Genomic DNA, 21,344 nt, shown 5'->3' with positions numbered 1-21,344 from the left:
GACCGAAATGGAATGTTCACACTGCGTGAACATGAGTCTTGCTTCTCTGCGCGCTCGGATCGCTTTCTTTTCAGAGAGCGACTACGCCCCTCGCGCCCTCCCGTTTTCTTCCTCCCAGGGACCTGCGAGGAAAAAACAGCGGGGCAGAAGGACTCAGCGCTCGGCTGCGAGTGAGCTCACGCCGGCCCAGACCCCACATGCCTCACTCTCGCCATGCAGAGATGACCCTCCCATCCTCTTCGAGCGCCCGGACCAGCGTTCTTCGACTGACGCGAGCGATATGGTTTCGTTTGGTGCAATCGAGGACAAACTGCTAGATGATAGCATGTCTCTAGCAGCATCAGATGCGGAGGATATATTGGGCTCTCCTATCGACCCCGCCCCCCTGCCGTCTACGGATCCCAGCATCACCAAAACAAGGATGGACGCCGAGCTTTTCCACGTCCTCTCTAGAGCGGTGGAGGAGTTAGGATTAGAGTGGTCCACACCGGAGGAGCCCACTCGTAGCCGTCTGGACGAATGGTTCGTGCCGGGGTGCCATCAGGCCCCTCGCCAGCGAGCCGCGGCTTTTTTCCCGGAAGTCCATGACGAGCTCATGAAATCGTGGCGTGCTCCGTACTCGGCTCAACTTCGCACATTCGCTTCATCTGCGCTCTCCTCGGTCAACGGCGCTGAAGAGAAGGGCTACAAAAAGCTGCCTCCTCTGGATGAGTCCATGGCCACGCTCCTCTGCCCGCCCACTGCCATCGGATGGAGAGCGAAGGTCGAGCACCCCTCAAAGCCACGCAGGACAACATCTGTCCTCGCCGGACGAGCTTACTCCTCTGCCGGGCAGGCGGCCTCAGCTCTGCACTCCATGGCCATGCACCAGGTCTTTCAAAAAATGGATGAGTCAGGACCCGATCCTGCGGCTTTCAGAGAGCTGCGCAGTGCAACAGACCTGGCCCTTCGAGCTACAAAGGCGACAGCAGGACATCGGGAGGTCAATGGCCAGCTTAGTTGTGCTGAAGCGCCACTTACGGCTAAAGCTCACTGAAATTAAGGAGGCTGACAAGGTTCCTTACCTTGATTCCCCGGTCTCCCCTACAGGGCTGTTTGGACCTGCCATCGAGGGTTTTGCAGAGCGCTTTACTGCGGCGCAGAAGTCGTCCCAGGCACTGCGGCACTTCCGCCCGTTCTGAAAGTGCCCACACAAACAGCCGCTGTTATAGCGGGAAAAATAAAACACAAACATTTTCAAGCAGAGAGCAAACTTCCTTTTCCACTTATAGTGAGTGTCAGGTCCCCTCATGGCGATCTACCACTCGAACCACTCCAACCCCTCGCCACACGGACAGAGGCCTGGCAGGCCATCCCCGGAGTGTCAGATTGGGTTTTGGGGATTATAAAACGAGGTTACTCACTGCAGTTCGCTTGAAGACACCCGCGATTCAGCGGCGTGGTTCCCACCTTAGTGCAGAGCAAGGACGCTCACGTCCTGCACTCTGAGGTGATGGCCCTACTGCCGAAAGGGGCCGTAGAGATGGTTCCGCTAGTGCAGAGCGAGTCAGGTTTCTACAGCCGTTACTTCCTCGTCCCCAAAAAGGATGGCGGCCTTCAGCCCATCCTCGATCTCAGACGCCTGAACCGCGCCCTCATGAAACGGCCGTTCAGGATGATCCTCTTGCAAATACGCCCGGGGGACTGGTTCTTTTCTCTGGATCTGGAAGACACATACTTTCACATCCATGTAGCCCCCTATCACAGACGATTCTTGAGATTCGCCTTCGAGGGAGTGGCATATCAATACACAGTCCTGCCCTTCGGACTGTCCCTGGCTCCTTGCACTTTTACGAAGTGCATAGATGTGGCTCTTTCCCCTCTGAGACAGATGGGAATCCGCACCCTGAATTACCTCGACGACTGGCTCATCTTAACCCAGTCAGAGGCCGAACTAGTGTCCCACAGATCCCTCCTCCTCAGCCACTTGGAGTGCCTAGGACTCAGAGTCAACTTTGCCAAGAGCTCACTGTCTCCCAGGCAACGAACTTCATTACTGGGAGCAGTTTTCGACTCGGCCCACATGAGGGCAGCAATCGCGCCAGGGCGTGCGCTAGCCATACAGCAGCTCGTGGCTTCCTTCAAAATTGGAGCCTCCCACAGAAGGTCGGCTACACATCAACTGCCTCAAGATGACGGCAGTATGTCGAGCCCTTCAGACCTTCTTACCAGACCTGAAGGGACACCACGCTTGGACAGCATGACAGTGGTGTCTTATATAAATCGCCAAGACGGGCTCACCTCGAAACGTCTTTTCGAGATGGTGAAACGCCTCTTGGAATGGGTGCATCTCAACCTCCGGGCGTTAAGGGCAGCACATGTGCCTGGCGAGCTGAACCAAGGAGCAGACATGCTATCTCGGAGCAACATCCCCTCAGAGGAGTGGATGCTCCACCCACAGACGGTTCAGAAAATCTGGGAGAGCTTTGGCAAGGCAGAGGTCGACTTCTTCGCCTCAAAAGACAACTCTCACTGCCCAATGTATTTTTTGAAGAGCGAGGATGTGTTGGCCCACAATTGGCCCAACCTCCTCCTGTATGCTTCTCCCCTGATCGCTCTGATCCCTCAAGTAATCAGACGAATCACGTATCACAAGTACAGAGTCCTCCTAGTGGCCCTGCTCTGGAGGAACCAGCTTTGGTTCTCGGAGCTATCTCAGCTGCTGACAGCAGCCCCGTGGCCCATTCCCCTGAGCCAGGACCTCCTCTCTCAGGCGAGTTGTGGGCTCTACACCTCTGGGCTCTCGACAGGAATCAGTAGATCTTCCTGAGAGTGTCCTAAATACTATATCACAGGCTAGAGCCCCGTCTACGAGATGCCTCTATGCCCTTAAATGGTCGGTCTTCTCCGCCTGGTGCACAACTCTCGGCGAAGACTCTACTTCCTGTGACATATCAGTGATATTGTCCTTCCTGCAAGAGCTGTTGGATAAGGGCCGCTCCCCTTCCACACTCAAGGTCTATGTGGCAGCTATAGCAGCCTCCCATGCTCCTGTCCCAAGCCGAACGACCTGGTTGTTCGTTTCCCGAGGGGATCCAAGAGGCTCAATCCACCTCTGCCACCTACCGTCCCTGCGTGGGACCTGCCCACGGTCCTGAGAGCCCTCAAGGGTTCCCCCTTCGAGCCACTACAGTCTGTGGACCTAAAAACCACCCTGCAACTGCCATTAGCTTTGGTCAAACAAGTAGGTGACTTACAGGCGCTCTTGGTGAGCCCTGCCTGCCTTGAATTTGGGTCTAATGACCTAAAGCCAAGGCATGGATACGTTCCTAAGGTGCTCTACACCCCGTTCAGAGCACAGGTTATCACTCTCTCAGCGCTTCCTCCGTCGGTGGAAGATCAGGAGTTAAACCTTGTCTGCCCTGTCAGGGCACTGAGGATTTACATCGAGCGTTCCGCCCCATTCAGGCAGTCGGAGCAACTCTTTGTATGCTTTGGTGGCCGCACCAAAGGGTCTCCAGTCACAAAGCAGAGAATTTCTCAGTGGCTAGTTGATGCTATTGCGCTAGCATACTCCTCCCTGGGCCTGCAAAGCCCCATAGGAGTTAGAGCCCATTCCACTCTGGGCGTGGCCTTGTCTTGGGCGTGGTCTAGCGGTGTGTCCATAGCAGACGTTTGTGCGGTGGCCGGCTGGGCCTCGCCATCCACATTCGCCGGGTTCTATAGCTTGGACGTTCCGGCCTTGCAGGCTCGGATCCTATTTGCTTAAAGGGGACACACGCCTGCTTAGGACAGGCATTTTCCTTGTACGTTCTTGGCCCCTTCAGGGTTGCTGAGGTGCACAGAATTATTCTGGAAAGATTATCCCAGGCTGGGCTGACCTCGGTGAGTTCGGCCCTCTTGCCTCCTGCGGGGTTCACCCTGCTCATACTTGGTCCCTCTGAGCCTTAATTGCTCAAGGTCAGTTCATACCAGTCGTTCCACTTTCAGGGCACGGTGTGATTGTAGTGGTTCCCCAAAGTGTCTAGCGATGCAGTACGAGTGTAGTATCGAAAGGGAACGTACTCGGTTACTTACATAACCTCGGTTCCCTGAGATACGGGAACGAGTACTGCGTTGTAGGCCGTGCCATGACGCTGCACGACTCAGTGTCATCGCTTCAGTCAGATTGAATTGAGATTCTATGGCGCAGTGTCCGCTTATATAGCCAGATGGCTCCACCCATTCTGGCGGGTTCTGGCGGGCTTCCTCGCCATTGGTTCGTTTTCATCTCACTGCATGAACCAATAGCCGTGCAGTTTCACTGCGTGATTGTAAAGGCTTCAGTCATCGGAGAAAAAGGAGTTTTCCCCAAAGCGTCTAGCGACGCAGTACTCATTCCTGTATCTCAGGGAACCGAGCACGTTTTCTTTTGTACATTATGCAAGAGGTTGACACATTATAATAATGACTTTATTGCATTAGCAAAATTAAGTTGATACAGAGCCAGAATTTATGTTATTACATATTACGGTCTGTGAGTCACTAAGTGAGTCATCAATGTACTCCATAATTTACTAATAATTCACTTCAGAATGTAAATAAATAAATTAATTAATTAATATAAACACATTAGCTACTAGATATGTAATTAAGTAAATACAAAATCTGTCTTGCCTTAGTTGATAGTAAAAAATGAGTCCATTTGCACATTACATTATTATATGCCTAATAGTGACTGCACCACAAGCACAGAACAATGACCGTATACTCCTGATAGACACTCACATGGCACTAACATGAGAGACTAGAGACTCATTCTTAAATCCACAGTGGTCTACATAAGCTCATCAGATTCAAAAGCTTATTATGGTGACCGCACACAGACATGCATAAAGAAATGTTCAAACATCCACCCACCACTCTGTTCTCAGGTTTTGTGCTGGGCTGCTAATAGATGTGTTTACATGTAAGACCTGAGGAAGTTCGGATATGGAATCATACTAGTGAAGTGCATGCACACAATGTAAGAGATACGTAAGACTTCAAATGAGTGGGACTTCACAAAATATCAGTCACAACATACTAGTCTCTTCTAGAATTTTAAAATTGTCCTGTGAATCCACTTGAGGAGCAAAAAATGTGAAAAAGGAACAAACAATCTGTAATTGCAAGCGAGTGTATGTTCCTTTTCAATGCTGGATTTACATCTGTTAGTTAAACTGTTGTTTCCCAAAAAATATCTGTAAATAAATAAAAAACACAAACAGGAAAAGAGCTAGTAGAACAAAAAATGCATGATGTCTGTATAACTGTTTAAATCATGCAGCGTGTAATTGTGACTGCAAGCCAAGCAGATGACTTTGTGCATAAATCACCCTCAGCTTGATGAGTAGAAATAGTTCAGTTCTACATTTACATCAAGTTGTGAGAGAGACAAAGAGCAGATAAAAATAAGAAGGGAATGAGGAGAACAAGAAGATTCTTGTATTTTCTTATATTTAAAAAACTGTTAAAACACAGACAGCAGATTCACATGAGAACAAGTGTATCTAAATTAGTGAATAAATTTCAATTATACACAGTAGAAAAAAACGCACTAGTGCCACTTCTGTTACCTTAAGCAATTTGTATTTGACAGACTCCCAACATACACACACACACACGCACACACACACACACACTCAAGTATGTACAACACATACCAATTCATTTCACTCATTTCATTTGTAAGTGATATATGTCCTGCTGATATATCAGATGATAAATGTGCATCTATTCAGCCAGAAAGTGCAGAGGCTCACATTAAAAACCAGTGATTTAATTTCTCCTGTCAGTGAGGCTCCATTTTACCTTGAAAGCCACATCCAAATATATGAACGCCCTGAATGAAGAGTAGTATTTTGCTGTGACAGTTAAAATCAAACAAAACTGGCAGAGGGACAGGGGGAGAATGGTAGAGATGGGTTATACAGTCATTCAGACTAGGAATAAATATCATAAGTTTCTTTATCATAAAGTGTTGATTTAAAGGAATTGTAGGAATAGAAAAAGTTTTGCCAATTAGTCCTCTTGTACTAACCCAGAGACTGATTAAAGTGCATACATTAGCAGCATATCCTTTAAGTTATCTAAGTGGATCGGACATGTCCAACACATCCCACAGATGCTCGACTGGATTGAGATCTGGTGAATTTGGAGGCCAAGTCAATACCTTGAACTCTTTGCCATGTTCCTCAAACCATTTCTGAACAATTTTTGCAGTGTGGCAGGGCACATTCCTGCTGAAGGAGGCCACTGCTGCTTAGGGAATACCACTGCCATGAAGGGGTGTATTTGGTTTGCAACAATATTTAGTTAGGGAGTAAGTATGAGTAACATCCACATAAATACCAAGACCCAAGGTTTCCCAGCAGCACATCGCCCAGAGCATCACATTGCCTCCGCCAGCTTGCCTTCTTCCCATTGTGGATCCTGGTGCCATCTCTTCCCCAGGTAAGCAACTCACACGCACCCAACCATCCACATGATGTAAAAGAAAACGTGATTAATCAGACCAGGCCACCTTCTTCCATTGCTCCATGGTCCAGTTCTGCTTACGTGCCCATTGTAGGGGCTTTCGGCGGTGTTCAGGGGTCAGCATGGGCACTCTGACTGGTTTGCAGCTACGCAGCCCCATACGCAGCAAGCCGCGATGCACTGGTGTTCTGACACATTTCTATCATAGCCAGCATTAACTTTTTCAGCAATTTGTGCTACAGTAGCTCTTCTGTGGGATCAGACCAGACAGGCTAGTCTTTGCTCCACAGTCGCATCAGTAAGCCTCTGTTCTTACCCAGGACCCTGTTGCCGGGTTCACCGGTTGTCCTTCCTTGGACCACTTTTGGTAGGTACTAACCACTACATACCGGGAACACACCACAAGGCCCGCTGTTTTGGAGATGCTCTGACCCAGTTGTCTAGCCATCACAATTTGGCCCTTGTCAATGTCGATCTGAATACAAATAGGATTTTGCAGAACATAACATTATTCAGCCCCTAAACCAGACACCCTGCAGAGCTTTCTGTGAAATGTGACTGAGTAAGCAAGCTAACTATGTTAAAAAAATGACTTTCCCAAACCAAGAAATTGTTATTTAGGTTATTTATTTGACAATAATAGCCATCTAAAATATTGTTTCATGTTTACATTAGTTTTGGGGTTACATTCCAGAAATATCAGAATCTTTTTTTTTTAATTAAGATTTCTCCCTATTTTCTCCCCAGTTTGGTCTTGCCAATTTCCACCCACTCACTAGCTAATTCTCCTATCATACAACAGCTGCCAACCAGAGAGCGGGGCAAGCACATCCTTCCTCCAAGGCATGCGAAGCCAACCTCTGCACGGCTACTCCGCACTGCTGATTGTGTGTAACACACTCGGGGGAAAGCACTATCTGCCCAATTCTGCATGCGTGAGCTCACTGATGCCCACAATTGGCTAGGGAGCCACTAACAGAATCTATTATAAAACTTACACTGCTTTCTGTGGGTCAAAATTGGCTTATTTAAGCAGCATTTCATTATAATACATGTATGAATTCCTGAGAACAATTATTTATAATAATGTTTGAGAATGATCATGTAAGAACAACAAAATATATGCACAATGGTCTGGTCTGTGCAGATGGTAAGCCAAGGCGGTGCAAATGGCAGAACTGGAAGTGTTAGCACATGCTGCTCTTAGCAATGGATATTTAGAGACTGGTATGATTTTTTTGTGAGGAAGTTGGTTTAATTTGTCAAGGCATCTAGTCAATTTGAAAAAAGCTTTGTCATGATTTGGTCTTGCCCGGTAGCAGAGAAACTCTTAGCCGCAATTAGCAGTCGATTAGCAGCAATACTCTGTTTTTGTGTCAAACCATTTTCTTTGGACCTCACTTATATAGTGCTAGATGGATAACACAGAATTATCCTTCAATTATCCTTCTCTCTATATTTTGGCCTGTGACTCTGCTGGATATGCTGCTATATAATATTTTTTATTCTTGTAGACATGAGTCAAGTCAATTTCTGCCTCAGATAAATTCCTCTTTTTGTGGCTGTTTTTTTGGCCAGTTTGTGATTTCTGCTCTGTAAATTTTGTCTTTTTGTGGAGTTTTGTGGGTGTCACCAAATGCAAATCTTTGGTAATTTACCAGTGATTGCCATTTATCAACATACACATGTGAATACAAAGAAAATCAGCATTTATGAATCTTTTGTATACCCAGCATAAACTTTTTAGTTCAGTTTTTTTTTTAGTTTACACACAACTTTACTCAATGATTGATGAATGAAGTCCAATGAATGCACAAGTTTTACAATAATTTAAAATTAATTAAAAGGTTATTTTTGTGGAGAGCCCTGCAGAGACATGCAACTCTATGCACAGGTGTATGCACAGGTCTGTGTAAGCTACATGGAGTGGCAGCTCAATATTTGAAAGCATACTTCTTTTGTTTGTACAGAAATATTGTTAAAAATTGATTTTATTTGGAGCTGAGTAAGCCTGAAACTGACTAGTTCATCTCCTATTAATATCATGTAAATGAACTTGCTTTTTTTTTTAATTGATTTCTATGAGCAGCATTGGCAGCATTCCATTTATATTGTCTGCATATTGCAGATATATACTGCAAATCAGAAATGTGCATCATTTTTAACTTGTTTCCCCCAAAAAGACTAAGAAAAAGAAGAAAAATATGTCATCCTTTTCCAGTGCCTGAACATTTTGGCTTGTTTCAAGTATTTTGGTGTGGTTTTTGAGTTGAGAAAACTGTCAAACCTTCCCACAAGCTTCAGCAAACAGTTATTTAAAAGCTCAACATTAAAGTCTTTTTTTCCATCTGGGAATACATATAGGCAGAGTTTGAAATACCAAGGATGTAAACCGTCCACTTTGTTAGGAACACCTAACAAAGATTCAATGCTAAAAAATCATGCAGATACAGGCCAAGAGCTTCAGTTAATATTCACATCAAAAAACAGAATGAAGAAAAAGTGTGATCTCTGTGACTTTGATTGTAGCATGGATGTTGGTACCAGAAGGGCTGGTCTGAGTATTTCATAAACTGCTGATCAATGCAACTATACCTCACAAAGACAGTATACAAGTTATATTTTTATGTAATAAGACATATTTCTCAGGTCATTGGTTTGTATGTGAAAATTAATTTATTCTCCTTATATTCATGAATTCATCATGAAGAGAGTGGGCACTATTACTATCTTAGCTGGATTGAAAGTAAGAAGTCAAGGAAGAAGTGATGGACAATATCTGATACTGTGAACAAGTACACAAACAAAACCAAGACAAAAACAAAAACAGAATATAAATTGTTATTGTTTCATAGAGCATTTATGTGTGTGGGGTGCATACCACTGAAAATCTGTTTATTTGACTGTGTGTCTTTGTGTCATATGCCATACTGTAACATACTCAACACCAGATCAAGCACAGAGCCTGTGGCTGCTAGTTTTTTTTTTTTTAGATAGGGTACCATGGCAACAGTGAAAACAACAAATAAATGACTATTTGGAGCTGGCAGGGTGCTCTGATGATTGGAAGCAGCAGTGAGAAGGTAGGAGCTGAGTGCTTACTCTTGAGAAGGTCAGAGCCAAGTCCAGTCATCCTTATACTTTTGTCATGACAATGACATCAAAAGCATGGTGATTTAAAATATTATAATTTATTTTCTACATGTTATTGTTACTATTACGATACATATAGAAAATACATAGTTCCATATCTATTGTCTATCTAAACCTCTTAAAGTCATCATTTTATTATTCAGTTCTTAAACTATGCCAATGCATGTAAACAGATTTGAAAATCATTGGAATGTTGCAATCAACCAAAATCTTAAACTGTCCAGTTTCAGTAACCTTTTGCCCACTGTAGCCTCAAATTTCTGTTCTTGGCTGACAGGAGTGGAACCTAATTTTCTGTTGTTGTATCCCATCTGGCATTTCTGGAACATGGTCTAGTGATGTTGTAGCCTGTCCGCTTCAAGTTTCAGCATGCTGTGTGTTCTGAGATACTTTTCTGCTCAACATGGTTGTAAAAAGTGAGTTTCTGAGTTACTGTAGACTTCCTGTCAGCTCAAACCAGTCTGCTTATACTCAAAAAAAAAAGATTTTTAGAGGTTGTTCATTTTACCTGAACATTTCATTTGCATTTAACACCATTGTATTAGAATTCTTCTTCAAACACAATCATATCATGAAATGACTTGCGCTCATTTCAGTGAAGTAGTTTATTCAAACAGGGCAACTGGCCTAGCAGGAAGTATTTTCAACAGAGATTTTCAACAATCAACAAGTCTTTCCATTGATTTTGTATATATGTAACAAGACTATAAGTCCTGCCTTGTAGGGGAAATTACTATGTGTCCTTGGAAGACCTAAAAGCGAAAGGATCTTAATCCCCACTCCGGGACTTTTAGTCTCAGTATGCACTGTGTGTGTGTATATGATTTAGTTTACACTATTGTGAATTAAAAGAATAGGTAAAGTAGGCTTCAGGTAAGTAAGTGTCAGTACGGTGGCTCCCTGAAGTGTGTCCATGTGAGGTAAAATAAATCATTCACATTCCCACCCTCCTAAACCTAACAGTGTAAGTGAGACGCCCCTACTCCAAGGTAAGTTGCACAAATAACTAACGGCCCGTTAACAATTAGTAGTTTATTCTTTTTCTCTTTTTTTTAGGAAACTGGACTTTTCTTTGAAAGAATTGGCTCTGGTTAAATGAAAGAATGAAATAAAACAAATAACTGATGACAAGTTCTCTGAAGTTTTCTTTTAGCTTTGGATAAACCGTTCAACACTTCTGTTTAACCCTTCATACACAAGTTTCTCAGAATTAAATTCAACATCAGAGCACACAGATTGATTTTCAAACAGCACGGGATATCTCAAACAAAACTCTGAACCATATAAATGACTCTTGCAATTGAATTCAAATAATTCACTTCAAATGAACTCTGAAATAACTCGACTCAGTTCAAACAAGTCTTATCAACGTATGATTCAGTTCTCACACCAACCCAGTTCAATTACTTAGTTCAAGTTCACAGTTCAGTTCAATCTATATCAGTGAAGAGTTCATGTGTGTGTGTGTGTGTGTGTGTGTGTGTAAAGAATGTTTGTACCAGTCTGTAGCAACCATGAAATTGATGAGATGACTTGAGATAACTTGAGATGACTTGTGACGACTTGAGATGACTTGTGATGATGAAATGAACAGCTGGAGCTAGACAGTGAGGAGATGTGGTCAGGATGGCAGGTTAATAATAAAAACACATGAGCAAAAACTCTGCGTGGCCAGAAAAAACGTGGGAACTTTCTGGAACAAAATGGCGCAGCTCAGCCACAGCACACACTGACTCGGTCTCAAAAGAAAAGTGTTTCCCAAAAGCAAAACTGTTCGTAGGCGAAGGACAGTCTCGACAAAAATGCAAAGATTCTCAGAGAGAGCAGAAAAAATTAAACACTCCGTGAAAAACTCACTTCCAGTTCATGTGCACATTCTCCACATTCTCGCGCACTACCAAGTACACTTAAATGATGCGCAGGAAGAAATCAATGTCTCTCAATCTGAAGCACAGTTCATAAATGACTCTGGAAAGCAGCAAAACTCTCAAAAACTCAAATTAAATGTGTATTACTATCTTCTTTCACGTTTTCCGCTGCGAAACTGTCGATCTCTCACACAGCAATCATGGCGTGTCTCTCTCGTAAAAACTGCTCTCTCTTCTTTTTTCCAGACGTCTTTGCATCTCCCGCGAACATACTGAAAACGGGGCAACCCGTCAAAATAAAAGTCCCTTTATAAAAAATACCTCCATTACATATATACATACATACATTTTATATATATATATATATATATATATATATATATATATATATATATATATATATATATATATTTGCACAATGACAGAGTTTTTGTGATTTTGCTTTTATACACCACCACAATGGATTTGAAATAAAACAATCAAGATGTGATCGAAGTGTAGACTTTCAGCTTTATTTTAAAAGGTTCCACAAAAATATGGCATTTACCATTTAGGAATTACAGCCATTTTCAGCAAAGTACCTCCATTTTCAGGGGCTCAAAAGGTATTTGGACAAAGTGACATAATTCTAAATATAAACATAATTTTAATACTTGGATGAAAATCCTTTGCAGTCAATGACTGCCTGAAGTCTGGAGCCCATGTTCTCAAAACTCAAATTCTGAGTTTCCTCCCTGGAGATGCTTTGCCAGGCCTTCACTGCAGCCACCTTCAGTTGCTGCTTTTTTGTGGGTCTTTCTGCCTTCAGTCTTGTCTTCAGTAAGTGAAAAGCATGCTCTATTGGGTTGAGATCAGGTGACTGACATGGCCATTGAAGAATATTCCATTTCTTTGCCTTCAAAAAGTCTTGAGTTGCTTTCGCAGTATGTTTAGGGTCATTATCCACCTGCACTGTGAAGCGGCGTCCTATCAGTTTTGTAGCATTTGGCTGAATGTGAGCAGAGAGTATAGCCCTGTACACCTCAGAATTCATCTTGGTACTTCTGTCAGCAGTCACATCATCAATAAACACCAGTGAGCCCGTTCCATTGGCAGCCATACATGCCCATGCCATAACACTGCCTCCACCATGTTTGACACGTGATGTGGTATACTTTGGATCATGAGCTGTTCCTTTCTTTCGCATACTTTTCTCTTCCCATCATTCTGGTACAAGTTAATCTTGGTTTCATCAGTCCAAAGAATCTTATTCCAGAACATGGGAGGATTTTTTAGATGTTTTCTGGCGAAGTCTAATCTGGCTTTCCTGTTCTTGAATGTTACCATTGGTTTGAACCTTGTTGTAAACCCTCTGTATTTACATTCTTGAAGACGCCTTCTGTGTGTATATATATATATATATATATATATATATATATATATATATATATATATATATATATATATATATACACTATATTACCAAAAGTATTCGGTCACCCATCCAAATGATCAGAATCAGGTGTCCTAATCACTTGGCCTGGCCACAGGTGTATAAAATCAAGCACTTAGGCATGCAGACTGTTTTTACCAACATTTGTGAAAGAATCGGCCGCTCTCAGGAGCTCAGTGAATTCCAGCGTGGAACTGTCATAGGATGCCACCTGTGCAACAAATCCAGTCGTGAAATTTCCTCACTCCTAAATATTCCACAGTCAACTGTCAGCTTTATCATAACAAAATGGAAGAGTTTGGGAACAACAGCAACTCAGCCACGAAGTGGTAGGCCACGTAAACTGACGGAGAGGGGTCAGCGGATGCTGAAGTGCATAGTGCAAAGAGGTCGTCGACTTTCTTCACAGTCAATTGCTACAGAGCTCCAAACTTCATGTGACCTTCAGATTAGCCCAAGTACAGTACGCAGAGAGCTTCATGGAATGGGTTTCCATGGCCGAGCAGCTGCATCCAAGCCACACATCACCAAGTGCAATGCAAAGCGTCGGATGCAGTGGTGTAAAGCACGCCGCCACTGGACTCTAGAGCAGTGGAGACGCGTTCTCTGGAGTGATGAATCACGCTTTTCCATCTGGCAATCTGATGGACGAGTCTGGGTTTGGAGGTTGCCAGGAGAATGGTACATTTCGGACTGCATTGTGCCGAGTGTGAAATTTGGTGGAGGAGGAATTATGGTGTGGGGTTGTTTTTCAGGAGTTGGGCTTGGCCCATTAGTTCCAGTGAAAGGAACTTTGAATGCTTCAGGATACCAAAACATTTTGGACAATTCCATGCTCCCAACCTTGTGGGAACAGTTTGGAGCGGGCCCCTTCCTCTTCCAACATGACTGTGCACCAGTGCACAAAGCAAGGTCCATAAAGACATGGATGAGTGAGTCTGGTGTGGATGAACTTGACTGGCCTGCACAGAGTCCTGACCTGAACCCGATAGAACACCTTTGGGATGAATTAGAGCGGAGACTGAGAGCCAGGCCTTCTCGACCAACATCAGTGTGTGACCTCACCAATGCGCTTTTGGAAGAATGGTCAAAAATTCCTATAAACACACTCCTCAACCTTGTGGACAGCCTTCCCAGAAGAGTTGAAGCTGTAATAGCTGCAAAAGGTGGACCGACATCATATTGAACCCTATGGGTTAGGAATGGGATGGCACTTAAGTTCATATGTGAGTCAAGGCAGGTGACCAAATACTTTTGGTAATATAGTGTATATATATATATATATATATATATATATATATATATATATATATATATATATATATATATATTTTTTTTATATGATGTGCAATGCCACACAAGTATACTAAGAACTGTAAATTACTGACCTGGAACAGACACATTTATTGTTGTGCATGTTCATAAAATCATTTTTGTAACCAAAAAATTTTTGTAACCAAACACGGTTTGCATGTATGTAAGGTGCATGTAGCTTGTAGGTTGAGGACTTTTCAGTTGAAGGAGTTCAGTGGAAGTACATCATCGTGTGTCAGCGGAGCAGGAAATTCACTCATCATCAGCAGGTAATTTTCCAATCCTTTTCCATACAAATTATTACAAACAGGAATTGGTGGATATATTATTATATAATTTGATTTTGAAGTGTGGCTGAGGAGTGTGCCGCTTGTTTAGCTGGAAATCGGCAGGTATATTATTGTATTATTGATGATAAGGTTTGGTTGACAAAAGTGTTCGATTATATTGTAGGCTTGCCTAGACCCTGATAAATGTATAGGTAGCTAACTAAAGATTTTTCATTTGATGAATTCTTTTAGAGGAGGAATATACTTCTGTTCATGCACGTGCTTGCATGCATGAAGCAGATCATCGTGTGTCAGCGGAGCACCAACATCACACAAACAGGTAATTTTGCAGTTGTTTCTATTCATATTATTACAACCAAAAATCAATATTATATAATTTGATTTTAATGTTTTGTTGAAGAGTGTACAATCTTTTGTCTTGCCTAGTTATTGAAGTTAGCTGGAAAACAGTAAATATATTATTTTATAATATAATATTGAGGTGTGGTTGAAGAGTGTGCAATTATTTATTTATTTTGCCTAGACCCTGTCATGTGTATAGGTAGGTAGATAAAGATGTTTCATTTCATTTCAGTAATTATTCTTATTGATTAAAATAAGACTGCATATTCTGACATTTTAATAAGAAATTTGATTTGTGGTATTACCCATGTGTTAGCAGACTTTTTCTAGCAATATTCGTTAAATGACATCATGGAATTTTAGCCACTTATACCCATGCATGTATTCAAGCTGTCCTTGTACATTTAAGATATGGAATGGCCTACTGATTCACCTAAGTAGAGTGTATGCATCTCACCCAGATCCTGAGCAATCAGAACTGACTATCTTCAGTTGTCATTTGTGTGCATGCAAAGATCTTGGTTGTGAGAAGGGTTATTTTGTTCACATAGGTACACATTTGTAGAGAAATGAGACTGTTGGTTGTATGTTCTCTGGCAGTAATTTTCAGACAAATGTTTATTGTACATTTACGTCTCATAAAGATAGATGACACCATCTAAGATGACACCCATTCACTGACTGATTTTAAGTCTGGTGCAGTTGCCACATCTGGAACACATGAGTCTAGCAGCGATGTACAAGAAATTGTACATGTTAATGAAGTTGTTGCAATAATGCATGTTCAGATAGCAATGCTTCCTGGAGTTATTGTTCAAAACTTTGCCACAATGTTATTGAAAATGGAACTTTTTTCATGTTGCATCCTCAACAAGACATCCTCTTGCATGTGACTGACTCAACATTCATGAAATGTATCAGTCAGCGTTTAGGTCTAATCATAGCACAGAGACAGCATTGGTTAAAGTAGTAAATGACCTACTACTAGCCCCTGATCAGGGTTGATCTTTGCTTGTGTTGACCTTAGTGCAGCTTTTGACAACACTGATCATGTATTATCACTATTCTCCTTGATAGACTAGAAAATGTTGTAGGCATTAAGGGAACGTCCTTCTCCTGGCTCAGGTGTCTTCTCTACGCATACTAAGGTAAAGTTTGGTGTTCTGTAAGGTTCTGTTTTAGGCCCACTGCTCTTTTCTTTATATATGCTACCTCTGGGCAAAATTATTTGTAAACATGGTATTAGCTTCCACTGTTACGCTGATGACACACAGTTGTACAGTCAGGTCCATAAATATTGGGACAGTGACACAGTTTTGGTCATTTTGCCTCTGTACACCACCACAGTGGATTTGAAATGAAGCAGTCAAGAGGTGACTGAAGCGTAGACTTTCAGCTTTAATTCAAGGGGTTTAACAAAAATATTGCATTAACCGTTTAGGAATTACAGCCATTTTTTACAGAGTTCCTCCATTTTCACAGGCTCAAAAATAATGGGACAAACTAATATAATCATAAATATTAGGATTATTTTTATTACTTGGAGGTAAATACTTTGCAGTCAATGACTACCTGAAGTCTGGACCCCATGGACATCACCAAATGCACCAGTTTCCTCCCTTGAGATGATTTGCCAGGTCATTACTGCAGCCATCTTCAGTTGCTGCTTGTTTGTGGGTCATTCTGCCTTCAGATTTGTCTTCAGTAAGTGAAAAGCAGCTCAGTTGGGTTGAGGTCAGGTGACTGACTCGGCCATTTAAGAACATTTAATTTCCAAGCTCTTGGGCTGCTTTCACAGTATGTTTTGGGTTGTTATCCATCTGTACTGTGAAGCGCTGTCCTATCAGTTTTGCAGCATTTGACTGAATCTGAGCAGAAAGTATAGCTCTGTACACTTCAGAATTCATCCTGCTACTTCTATCAACAGTCACATTATCAATAAACCCCAGTGACCCAGTTCCATTGGCAGCCAAACATCCCCATGCCATAACACTGCCTCCACATGTTTGACGGATGATGTGGTATGCTTTGGATCATGAGCCCTTCCTTTCCTTCTCCATACTTTTCTCTTCCCATCATTCTGGTACAAGTTAATCTTGCATCAGAACTGGTCAGGCTTTTTTTTAGAGTTTTTTTAGCAAAGTCTAATCTGGCCTTTGTGTTCTTGAGTGTTACCAGCGGTTTGCATCTTGAGGTAAACCGTCTGTATTTACATTCATGAAGGTGGCTCTTGATTGTAGACTTTGACAATGATAGGCCTACCTCCTCCAGAGTGTTCCTGACTTGGCTAGATGTTGTGAAGGGGTTGTTCTTCAGTAAGAAAAGAATTCTGCAATCATCCACTTTAGTTGTTTTCTGCGGTCTCCCAGGCCTTTTGGTGTTGCTGAGCTCGCCAGTGCATTCCTTCTTTTTAAGAATGTACCAAATTGTTGATTTGGCCCTCCTAAAGTTTCTGCTATCTCTCTGATATGTCTGTTTTGGTTTTTCAGCCTAATGATGGCCTCGTTCACTTGCATCAACACCTCTTTGGACGGCATATTGAGAGTTCCCATGAACAGCTACCAAATGCAAATTCAACACTTGGAATCAGCTCCAGACCTTTTATCTCCTTAATTTATCATGATATAAGGAGGAAACAGGCCACAGCTGGCCATGAAACTGCTTATCAGTCAATTGTCCCATTACTTTTGAGCCTGTGAAAATGGAGGAACTCTGTAAAAAATGGCTGTAATTCCTAAACAGTTAATGCAATATTTTTGTTAAACCCCTTGAATTAAAGCTGAAAGTCTATGCTTCAGTAACATCTTGACTGCTTCATTTCAAATCCACTGTGGTGGTGTACAGAGGCAAAATTACCAAAACTGTGTCACTGTCCCAATATTTATGGACCTGACTGTATGTTTCAGCAAGGCCAGATGACAGACACCAGCTTAATAAAGTTGAGGAATGTGTAAAGGACATTAGACACTGGATGCTTATTAACTTTCTTTTACTTAATTCTAACAAGACAGAAGTACTTGTACTAGGACCACATACAGCTAGAAGTAAGCTTTATGATTACATAATAACTCTCGATGACCTTTCTGTTTCATCGTGTACAGCAGTAAAAGACCTTAGTGTAATTATGGACTCCAGTCTTTCATTGAAGTTTATGTAGATAATATTACTAGGACAGCTTTCTTTCATCTCAGAAATATTGCTAAGACACAATGCAGAAAAATTAGTTCATGCATTTGTTACCTCTAGGTTGGATTATTGTAATGGCTGTTCCAGTTGATGTGTAAACAAGCTCCAGTTAGTCCAGAATGCAGCAGTGAGAGTTCTTACTAGAACCAGAAGATTGATTATAAATTACTACTATTGAACTATAAAGCAAAGAATTGTCTCACGCCTCAGTACCTGAGTGAACTTTTGATCTTTTATGATCCGCCATGCCTACTTCCATCAAATGGTGCAGGCTATTTGCTGGTACCTCGAATAGTGAAGGCTACAGCAGGGGGTAGAGCTTTCTCTTACAAAGACCCCCAGTTATGCAACAGCCTTCCAATTAGTGTTCAGGGCTCAGACACTCTTACACGCTTGCACTCTGCACACAAAATACATTGCCCTTAACAACAATTACACGACAAAAGCTTACAATATGTACTTGTAAAAAAATATACATTATACATAATATACTGTACATATAGTAATACATATTAATTGTTACAAACCATGTACACCAATGCTTTTGAATCTGTCCCTCTCTCTCTCTCTCTCTCTCTCTCTCTCTCTGTCGAGCTACACCTGCTACTCCAGAGGCACCAGTGATGCTGACCCCTACTGCTCCGGACCTGCCTGATCCATCCTGATGCCCTACTTCTGGTTGGTGTTCTCATCGGTTGGAGATCGCTCGCTGCTGCTGGGGGTGGCCCCACATAGAAGGCCTGAAGATCACTGGGATTGCTAGGGATGGAGAGGCTTGGGGGCCATGGAGATGGCTTGGGGATCAGCCATGAATGTATTTATTTCTGTAAAGCTGCTTTGTGACAATGTCAGGGTCTAGCAGCTGGAAGACAACTCTTGAATGAAAATTTTGTATGATTCACCAACATTGCAGTCTGTAGCTATATTCACACTGAGCCTTGTTTCTTGTGTTGTGCCAAAATCTGTTACCCATAGAAATTTGTGACATGGGGTACCTGTTCATTAGTTACATGGGGTACCTATTCATCACACTATCATTGTCTTCACATCAGGTTAAATATTTTTTCTATCCTGTACCCCTAACCCTAAACCTCACAACAATATTTAGCAGCTATTTAGACTTTTATGTACGCTTCGTGCTAAAGGTCACAGATTTCTATAGTTCACAGATTTTGGCACTACACTGGAACATTGCTGGGGAGCCTTCTGTGTGACTGCAAATCCTAGAACACATCTATGTGAACAAAGGCAGAACCAATGCCGGGTAGAGTGTGTGTCGTAGCGATTACGTAGTTATCATGAGATTATTTGACCATGAGTTTTAAATACAGGTCAACATGGCAAACAAGCTCTCATTTGGGCGAAAAACATGTTGCCAATAAACAATACTGTTTGCGGATCAACACCTGTGGTACAATCGTACGCCATGTTGTTCATAACAATAACGCAAACACTTCAATTGCTGTCCTAAGAGCCGCATTTTCGACGCGTACATTTGATGCATCACTCTCCACCTTGATGGGCTGTCCCAGGCTGTGTGTGAACACGAGCACATATTACGGAAAAGCACTGGCAGTGTGAGTGAACAAATCTCTGTGTGAAAGGGGATTTAGTGACAGACAAAACACACAATGTACTCACTCCACAGTGTATGCCATAGACAATATGTACTTGTAAAAAAATATACATTATACATAATACACTGTACATGTAGTAATACATATTAATTTTTACAAACCATGTACACCAATGCTTTGTTAATTTAAGTAATAAATATTATTTTTGTTAATTTAATGGCCCATAGCCCTGTTGTGAAGTACAATTATGTGTTCAGTACTTTGTTCAGGAATTTGAGGTATATTAACTTTTGTGAACTTTTTTTGGTGCAATACATGGTTTTATAACATTAATATTACTCGCATTAAACATACTTGCAAATTTATTAATCAAATTAAATTCATGATAAAGACATGTAGACTAAACGCAAAGGCTTCAAATTAGGAGAACTTGAGTCATTCAAGTTAACCACAAAATATTATTCTAAGTTGGTGTTACATGGATGGTGTAAATACTTGATTCAGTTTTGTTCCCATTACACAAGATATTTGAGTAAAACTTTTTAAGTTAAAATAACTTGTTTCAATCATGTGGAACCACTATCCATGATAGAATCAAGTTACACCAAAGTGATATTTTTTGAGAGTATACTCATCTAACCTCTCTCATCAACAAGGCATTGCCAGCTACAGAACTACCACTGCCTGTATGTTTTTTTTGCACAATTCAATGTAAACTCTACAGACTGCTGCACATGAAAATCCCAGGAGATCAGCAGTTTCTGAAATACTCAATTTAGCCCATCTGGCACCAACAACCATGTCACTGAGATCACATTTTTCCCCCATTCTGATGTTTTATGTGAACATTAAATGAAATTCCTATCCCGTATCTGCATGATTTTATGCTTTGTGCTGCTGCCACATGACTGCTCTTTCATGCAATACTTAATACTAATTAATTATAATTAAATATATTGAATGAATGAGCAGGGGTACAGGTGTTATATGCTGTGTTGTGGCTTGTAGTAACACAAGCAAACCTTATATCTATGTATGATTTAGGATGATTGTACGTTTTATGGAATACAGAAAGGTCATCCATCCAGCCATCCATCAATCCATCCATTTGCTTCCACTTGTCTGGGTCCGGCTCATGGGGGCAGCAGTCTAAGCAAAGACGCCCAGACCTCCCGCTCCCTAGCCACCTCCTCCACCAAAGGGATACCTTGGCGCTCCCAGGCCAGACGAGAGATACACTGCAATACAGCAAAAAGAGAAATAATAGTGTGTGTGTGTGTGTGTGTGTGTGTTTAGGGCCTCCACCATCTTGAGTAAGACAGGCAGAGGCCATTTTTTCATGTAAATTGTAGGGAAAGCCATGCCATCTCCTGTTTGTTGCCTTCTTAAGTAAAGAAAATTTGCCTTTCTTACATAAATAAAGGAGTTCAAAAAGACATGACAATTGCCTGATCTTCAATTGTCCTTGTTCTTTGCTCTAACTAAAGCCAGTTGAGGTGAATACACTTGCATATTGCTTTAAAATTGAACATGGAGTATTAAGATAGCAGTGTAACTGAGATAATGACCCCATATTGACATAGAGTGAATGTTCCTTACCACCTACTGAAGTGGATTTGCTATTTCAAGTGTTTGGAAGAGCCTTTTTTAATTAGCAACCAGATGCCTTCACCTAACCACCAACAACTACTCTTGATAATGGCAG

General features: G+C 42.0%; 1 long non-coding RNA gene across 1 annotated transcript; it reads left to right on the top strand.

Annotated features, from left to right (window-relative positions):
* Positions 1–14,445: 14,445 nt before the first annotated feature.
* Positions 14,446–21,081, top strand: LOC117597343 (uncharacterized). Its single transcript, XR_004578179.2, has 3 exons — positions 14,446–14,513; positions 14,766–14,853; positions 15,954–21,081. It is a non-coding gene; the product is annotated as an uncharacterized LOC117597343 (long non-coding RNA).
* The last annotated feature ends 263 nt before the right edge of the window (positions 21,082–21,344 follow it).

This window comes from Pangasianodon hypophthalmus, chromosome 5 (assembly GCF_027358585.1).
Source record: "Pangasianodon hypophthalmus isolate fPanHyp1 chromosome 5, fPanHyp1.pri, whole genome shotgun sequence".
Taxonomy (NCBI): Eukaryota; Metazoa; Chordata; class Actinopteri; order Siluriformes; family Pangasiidae; genus Pangasianodon; species Pangasianodon hypophthalmus.
Note: the sequence above shows the minus strand (reverse complement) of the source record. Positions and strands in the feature narration are given on the sequence as shown.